Source organism: Neopelma chrysocephalum, unplaced genomic scaffold, assembly GCF_003984885.1.
Source record: "Neopelma chrysocephalum unplaced genomic scaffold, ASM398488v2 Primary Assembly neopelma1_295, whole genome shotgun sequence".
NCBI lineage: Eukaryota > Metazoa > Chordata > Aves > Passeriformes > Pipridae > Neopelma > Neopelma chrysocephalum.
This window is the reverse complement of record NW_020897957.1, coordinates 206,358-212,819: the sequence shown is the minus strand read 5'-3', so window position 1 is coordinate 212,819 and position 6,462 is coordinate 206,358. Positions and strand designations below refer to the sequence as shown.

Below are 6,462 nucleotides of genomic sequence, written 5' to 3'. Positions count from 1 at the left end.
GGGGGGGATGAGCAGGGAGAGGATATTTTTTCCCTGCAGTTGCTGAGCTCGTAACCTGTTCCCTGGAACCATAAAGCACCGGGGAACATCCCGCCCTCATCCAGCTCCGTTTATCTCCAGCGCGGGGAGCACGTGAGGGATTCTCGGGAAGGGCCCCGGGGGGAGCTTTTCCCTGGAGTTCACAGTCCATCGGAGCGCTGATAAGCGTTTCAAAGGTGACGGCCCGAAACCTGCGGGGAGAGGAGGGGGGGGAACAGGCTCTCTTTGTGAGGCTCCTGCTGCTCCCGGGATTCCTGGGCTCCCAGCCTTCAATGGAACCTTTCATTCCCCAAACGCTCCAGGAAGCTCCTCAACCTTTGTCCTGACGGAGCTGCGTCCCTGCCCCGGCCAAAATCTGGCCACGAGTGGCGGGGACTTCAAGCCCTGGGGATTTTTGGGTGGTTGGGTCGGATCCGGGGTTGTCAGCGTGACCCTGCTGGAGATTTTAACCTGGAAAAGAGATTGGAGAGAGAGAGATGGGAATTAGATCCATGAAAACCACTGGGAAATTGTGATTGGGTCCTTTTGCTAATAGGGATTGGGAGCACAGCACTGGGAATTTGGAGGGAGAGAGATAGAAAATAGATCCATGAAAACCACTGGGAAACAGTGATTGGATACTTTTCCTGACAGTATTTCCTTAATGGGAATTTGGAGGGAGAGAGATGGGAAGTAGATCCATGAAAAACACCAGGAAATGGTGATTGGGTCCTTTTCCTAATAGGGATCAGGAGCACAGCACTGGGAATATGGAGGGAGAGAGGTGGGAATTAGATCCATGAAAACCACTGGGAAATGGTGATTGGGTCCTTTTACTAATAGGGATTAGGAGCACAGCACTGGGAATGTGGACGGAGAGAGAGAGATGGGAATAAGATCCATGAAAACCACCGGGAAATGGTGATTGTGTCCTTTTCCTTACATGGATTGGGAGCACAGCAGGGGGAATTTGGAGGGAGAGAGATGGGAAGTAAATCCATGCAAACCACTGGGAAATGGTGATTGGGTCCTTTTACTAATAGGGATTAGGAGCAGAACACTGGGAATTTGGAGAGAGATAAATGGGAAGCAGATCCATGAAAAGCACTGGGAAATGGTGATTTGGTGCTTTTCCTTACAGGAACTGGGAGCACAGCACCAGGAATTTGGAGGGAGATAAATGGGAAGTAGATCCATTAAAAACACTGGGAAATGGTGATTTGATGCTTTTCCTTACAGGGACTGGGAGCACAGCACTGGGAATTTGGAGGGAGAGAGATAGATGGGAAGTAGATCCATGAAAAGCACTGGGAAATGGTGATTGGGTCCTTTTACTAATAGGGATCAGGAGCACAGCATTGGGAATTTGGAGGGAGAGAGATGGGAAGTAGATCCATGAAAACCACCAGAAAATGGTAATTTGGTGCTTTTCCTAATGGGAACTGGGAGCATAGCACTGGGAATGTGGAGAGAGAGAGATGGGAAGTAGATCCATGAAAACCACCGAGAAATGGTGGCAATTTCGGGGTAAAAGAAAAGAAAAAAAGAATGAAAAGTGATTTTCCAGGAAGACAAGTGGAAAACTCCCCCTCCACCCCCCGACCAAGTTCATTCCTGTCACAAGTCTGGCCATGCTCCAGGTCCTCCAGGCCTCCTGTCCATCTGCACATGGACATTCCCTCTGTCTTGGCCCCTGGGTGACACCTCACTGGAAATTCCAGGCTCAGAGGGGTTGGATATCCTGGGAATATTAAAAGCTGCGGGCTCAGGGCTCGTCCCTTCCTTCCCTCTGCCTGGGTTTGGGCAGAACTTGTCTGAACCCCAACCAGGACAGGTAATCCCAGCACTAAGTCTGTCCCACAAACCTGGAGAAGGTCATTCCATGACTCCTGGGATTCGTGGAGACTGTTTGTGCTGCTCCCCAATCCTGGAGCATCTCCCTGGTTATCCCAACCCTGACTTCTGCTCTGGAGGTGGGAGAAAAGCCCCTGATTGAGGGCAAAGCTTTGTCTCTGGACTGGGAGGTTGGAGTGGCTGCAAATCTGCTGCTCCTCAGGGCTGCTAAAAAAGGGACATGTTGGTGTTCAACTCATGTGGCTTTTGTTTCCAGCTCTCAGTTTTCCTCAGGCCTTTCTTCCCTGAACAAAGGAAAGGCTTGGTTGGTTTTTCAGTCCTTTATCAGAGGGGATGGCTCGAAAAATGACATTTCTGATGGAAAATCCCAGCCTCCATCAGGTGAAAAAAGCCCCAACCCTTTATTTTCAGTGTCAATCAGTGCAGGCACAATGAAGGACCCAATTATTTGAAGCAATCCATGATTAGGGGCTATTTTTTCCCCCGCAGTCCTGTAACATAAACTCTGAAAGAAATCATCACAGGGCTGCAATAATAAAATACCCCCCCCCCCCCCCAGCACTTGCAGACTGGAAGGAACAGGGTAAAATTCAAGCTGCCCTTGCAGAAGTGGAAATAAATCCCTTCCCATTGGGATATTTTAGCACTTCAGGTCACTATTTCATTGGAGATGGAAATAAGGAACTCAAACGTGGAAGGAGCATCACCAGCTGCTCGGGAGGGATTTAAAGCACAATTTACACCCTGAAATTGGGGTAACTCTGGATTTTCTTCCCTTTGTCTGGGTGAGTTGGTTTGGGTTTGTCCTGTTTTGCTTTGTTCTGCTGTTGGAGTTGTCCTGGGGATCCCTAAGGTCTTGTTTTCCCTTGGATGTGGGAATGAGGGCAGAGCTGGGACTGGGAGTGTGGTGCCAGGGCAGCAACCTGGGAGAGTGGGAGGTGTCCCTGCCCAGGGCAGGAATTCGAAATGAGATGATCTTTAAGGTCCCTTCTAATCCCTTCTGGCATTCTGGGATTCACAGGAGCCAAGTGGAGTGTGTTGAGCACACGACCAGAATTTGGTCGTCACAACTTAAAATTCCCTGGAAAGATGGGTTCTGGTCTCTGGGGAACTAAACCCGGAGTGTTATTGATAGTCACAATACAAACATTGATATCTTTATTTTCACTTTGAGTCTCTCTCAGGCTTTTGCTTGAGCTCAGCACGCTCAAAAGTCTGGATCCAGCTGTGGGAAGGGACTGGGACCCTCCAGGAGCTCTTTATTCCTTTAATATGGGAAGAAATGAGTCTTCTGGTAAGGAAAAACCTGCTGGGGATCTGTGGAGCTGGGGGGGTTCAGCTGGTGAGAATACAGGAGGAAACCCAGAGCAGAACTCAGAACTGTTTCTGACCCAAGGGGTCCTGCAAGGGTGTTTGCTCATCATGGAATCATGGAATGGAATTCCTGAGGCTGGAAAAGCCCTTCCAGCCCATGGAGTCCCCCCTGTGCCCGATGCCCCCCTTGTCCCCCAGCCCAGAGCACTGAGTGCCACGGCCAGGCCTTCCTGGGACACCTCCAGGGCTGGGCACTCCAAACCTCCCTGGGCAGCCCCTGCCAAGGCCTGACCACCCTTTCCAGGGAAAAATTCCAGCTGATGTCCAACCTGACCCTCCCCTGGCACAGCCTGAGGCCGTTCCCTCTCCTCCTGTCCCTTGTTCCCTGGGAGCAGAGCCTGATCCCCCCTTGCTGCCACCTCCCTTCGGGCGGCTGGAAAGAGCAAAAGGGTCTTTGCTGAGCTTCATTTTCTTCAGGTTAAACATTCCCTGCTCCTCATAGGACTTAACTTCAAACCACTGAATCCCTCTGGTGCTGGAATGCTGGTCCTTCAGTGGGATGGCAGCTGTTTGTAGAACAGCCTGGCTGGTCCGAGGCAGGGAAGCAGCCGGAGCTGCGTCCCATTATTACACAGAAATGAAGGCACAGACAAATTTTTGGATCCCACTGGCAGCTCTGTCCCATTGTCTGAGCTCAGGCCATTCAGAGTGACAGAGGGAGAAAGGCAAGAAATGCTCTGCATCATTAGAGGAGGTCCCTGCCAAAAAAAATTCGGGATCACGGCGGCAAGAGAGGGCTGGGAGTGACATCTTCCATGCGGCACCGGCAGCACGAACTGAGAGGGGGAGGTTTCATCGGCTCCCGTGGGTGCCAGCCTGGGTGTCCAGATGAAAAGCTGACCTTTCTAAACCGAAATGTTTCCCCTCCAGGAGAGTGGAAATATTTTTGACCCCGTTCCAGCCCGAGAGCAAAACAAATGGCAAAGCACCAAGAGGCTCCTTGTGCAAGAGCGGCGTCCCTGCCCCGCGTGCTGCCGCGTTTATGGCTTTGTTTGTTCAGCACAGATGATGTTTTGCAGCGGAAAGTTTGCCATGGAGAGGGTTTTGGGGTGGGTTTGAAGGCTGGGATAAGGCTGGACACGGCTGGGATTTCTCCTCTTCCCCTCCGAGTGAGATAAATGGATCTGCGTCCAGATTCCATCATTGGATTCCAGACTTGCCCCTTGAAGGTGCTTTTTTAGGCTCTTTCAGGAGCTCATCTTTGGGTGGGAATGAAAGGCAGTGTTGTCCTCTTTCTCCAAAGACTCTAGAGGGAGCCTAAAGGATTGATTTAAGCTGGACAACTCCAGGGCTGAACTGGGGGAAAACGAATCCCATTTTCACTGCCCAGCCCCTGCTGCTGCTCAGGCTCCGGTCAAAGACACTACACCAAGTCCCAGAGTTTCTAGGAAGGTAATAAAGGAAGGAATTTATGATTTCAGAGGACTGTAAACATCCAGACCCTTAATCCCAGCAGATAGCCTTGACCAAACCAGAAGGGCTACGTGGCCAGAAGAGCCTTGACACAGAAAGTCGATCCAGCATTTCTGTGAGGTGTCAGCAAGTTTTAACTGAGCTTGGCCTGGAGATGTTCAACTGGTTGGAACTAATCCATGTCCAGAAGAGGTGAATCAGTGTCTAGCAATTCAATAACCAGTTGCTCAAGTGCTGGTTGCTAAAAAATCTGCATTTCGTTGCCTGGGGAGGGTAAAGTCCGGTTTAACACACCAAGGAATCCAAGGAATCAGCCCCCAAACTCCTCAGAGCTGCTGAGCACAGGAACTGGGGCTCTCAAGCAGAACATCCCAGGCTGGACCATAAACCTTCCTGGTGTGAGGTGAGACACCAGGAGGGGGTGAAGGTGGCCAGGGAAAGGTGCTGGGGGAGCTAAAGGGCAGTTTGGGCCCTGGGTGACAAAATTGGCCCTGAGGAGGTTCAAGCTCAGTGGAAAAACTCAAAGGTCTCTGCCCATCCAAGGGCATCAGGTCCCAAATTAAATCTACTGGGAATAGTGAGAGCAGGAGCTCAGACTGCTGCCTGAATTCCCATTTATTCCTTGTACATTATGGAACAAATTTTCCTGAAAAAGGGGGAATTTATATTAAAGAGAGAAGAAAATCTCTGTTGGGTTGGTTACAGTCACAGACTTGCCACCAATTTACTGATGAGCTTAGAGGGTTGTTCACATCATTTCTCTTCCCAGGACACAAAACTGGATGAGAAATGAAACCCCTTGGTTAGGATTTGAATGAATTTAAACCTCAAAACCTAAGAACCCCTTTCCTGTGGGACAATTCCATCAGGTGGGATTGAACTTGAGTATTAAGACAGTTAAAATTCGAGAGGAGATTCAAGGTGAAATTAGAGAGAAGATTCAACCCTGAGAGTCAGAAAACCTTATTTTAAAAAAAAAGGAATAAAAATCCCAATATTCCCTAATATTGGTGTTGACCTTCCCAGCTAAACTGTGGGAATGATCCAACCCTCTTGCAGCTGAGGGTACCATGATGCATTTTTCTCTCTCATCCAAGGAGGGGTTTTGGTGCTGGAGCCCCTGGATGGGCTGTGGTTCCTCCAGATCCAACAGGACACCTGAGAGGAACATCCCTGCTCACATCCCAGAATTGACTCATCATTCCCAGAGGAAATGCAGTGGCAGGGGTGAGTAAGGCCTGAGTGTTGTCACTCTTAACCTGTTCTTTAAATAAATAAACAAACAAACTCATCTCCTGTGGCACTTTCAGGAATCCTGGTGACTTTTAATTCCCACTTTGTGATTAAGGCTCTGGCTCGAATCCAGAAATTGCTCCAAATTAATCCCGGGCTCTCATGTTTGAACTGGTTCTCTGGGCACCAAAATATTTGTGCCAACTCTTCCTCTCCCCTGGCCTGAAGAAGGTGCAGCTCCAACAGGTTTGGGGGATGGATTTGCCAGGTCCAGCCTTGATTTTAGATCTCGAGTTCGCCCGGAGAGAAATAATGAGAACATGACATTGGGAGGGTCCTGAGGAAAATTAAAGGGAAAAGACTTCCCTGACAAGGAGATTGTTATAGGAGGGAAGGGGAAAGGGAAAGGGAAAGGAGAAAGCAGGGGGAGGAGGAGGAGGAGGAGGAGGAGGAGGAGGAGAATGTGGAGGAGAATTAGGAGGAGAATGAGAAGGAGAAGGAGAAGGAGAAGGAGAAGAAGGAGAAGGAAAAGGAAAAGGAAAAGGAAAAGGAAAAGGAAAAGGAAAAGGA

The 6,462-nt window shown here is 49.7% G+C and overlaps 1 long non-coding RNA gene across 1 annotated transcript in view; it reads left to right on the top strand.

The window, feature by feature from the left end:
• Nucleotides 1-4,975: 4,975 nt before the first annotated feature.
• LOC113978164 overlaps nucleotides 4,976-6,462 on the top strand; it is a 9,503-nt gene continuing 8,016 nt past the window's right edge. Inside the window, exons 1-2 of the long non-coding RNA XR_003537503.1 lie at nucleotides 4,976-5,062; nucleotides 5,757-5,886. This is a non-coding gene — a long non-coding RNA (uncharacterized LOC113978164). The remainder of the gene's footprint in view (nucleotides 5,063-5,756; nucleotides 5,887-6,462) is intronic.